Below are 1,825 nucleotides of genomic sequence, written 5' to 3'. Positions count from 1 at the left end.
TTGCTTTCTCCTCCTCTCTTCTCTCTCTCTCTCTCTCTCCGTCAGCAGATTGGGTCTTTGGCAAACAGAACCTGTGATGGAAGGAGGAAGGGGGCTTTCAGGTTTTCATATTCACTCATTTGTTTGTCGTTAAAGGAAAGTTCTGTTGTTTTTTATAACTTTTGGTGACAAATGTTAAAATTGGGGTCATTTTCAACCATCATTTCTGTGATAATGAAATTACTGTCCATCATTTCTGTTGTTATAAGAACACTATAATCACTGAAGTAACGACTGAGGTCCGAGAACGCAGAAACAGTCACTGGAATAAAGGGCAAGAAAGTCAGACACGTTGTAAAAAAAAAAAAAAAAGCAAACAGTTTGGTCAGAATATCTATTTTTAGAATGTCTGCTTGAGACTTGCTCCAAGAGCCCCAGAAGTCACATACACACCACATTCAAAAAAGCAAGTTTTTACTGCAGAAATGAACATGTTTACAGCCTGGTTCAAAAATGAGGTTGTTCTGATTAGTTATTGTCCTCATGGGCACACACTGTACAGGGGTTGGTTTTTTTTTTACAACACATCTGTTTGATGTTATGAACGGTTAGGCGTGTAGGAGACCTGATCAACAGGTGGGCGCGATGTAACCCACCTCAACTCCAACTGAGACAGGATTTCTAGCATGGCGGCCGCCACTGATGAGCCTCCAGAGCCGCCTGCAGTAACATATGACGTCACTCAGGCTTCATGCGTTAACATTGACAGTCTATGTTAAGGTGGTATGAAAATCTTACAGTGTCAGAAAGATGCACTGCGTTTGAATAATGGACAATTAAATGCAAAAATATTTTAAAACTAAATCAAGTAAGCGGTTTGTGTTTGTGTAAGGTTGGTTGTAAATCCATTGAGTGTGCTTAACGGGAAACTAATGAGCTGAGAGTGTAGGTGAAGGTGTTATCTCTGTGTGACTGTGGCCATCACATCAACATGTACATGTTGTCTGGAATAAAAACACATCAAACATTTAAAGAATGTCCTGCTATGTCAGAACACTGTTGGCGTATGTCTGAATGCTGCTGTTGTTTGTTTTTTTATTGGTAGGCTATAAAACTGACTCGCCTTTCTGCGATGAATAAAGTTGTTTGAATCTTGGTTAATCTGTGATTTGTTTCAAAACTTCATTTCCATTTTGATCTCAAGAATCATTTTATTCTCTCCGCCAGCTTTTTGGGTGATAAACGAACGCATCTCTCCACTGACAGTTGTTTTGCTCTTTGGTCTCATCTGAGCTTCGATTTGATCTTTTTCTCTCGATTTGAACTTCTTAAAAAAAAAAAGTTTTGTCGTCTTTAGTCAGTAGTATTTTTCAAAGTACCTTGACACTTAGAAAATACAGATTGGGAGAGAGAGAGGTTGGAGCTGTGAAGGTTTAGGGCGCGCAGTCGGTGGCACTGAGAGAAATGTCGAAACTCTAGGATCAAAACAAATTTGGGATTTTTTTTCATGAATACCTCTGCCTCTGCTGCATCGTTATTCTTTAAACCCGGCTCTTGTGAGTCTCCAAACCTTATGGAAGTGTGAGAATAAATCGTTGGATTGGTGAAGGCGAGTAGGAAAAAAGTGTTTCTCCTTAATGATTACTGTGCAGCTGTCACTCAGCTATGTTTTATTTTTACTCAGTCGATGGATCATGGTGGTTCAAAGAACCTTTATATATCAAAAGCTTGATGTAACTGTGCTTTCATAGCCGTGCACTGCAGGGGAACAACTCTTTGGTACCAGAGGAGAAAAGGAGGATGACTGGTCGCTTAATGTGGTCAAAGTAGAAGAAACTGTAAAAAT

This window comes from Labrus mixtus, chromosome 11 (genome assembly GCF_963584025.1).
Source record: "Labrus mixtus chromosome 11, fLabMix1.1, whole genome shotgun sequence".
Classification (NCBI taxonomy): Eukaryota; Metazoa; Chordata; class Actinopteri; order Labriformes; family Labridae; genus Labrus; species Labrus mixtus.
Note: the sequence above shows the minus strand (reverse complement) of the source record.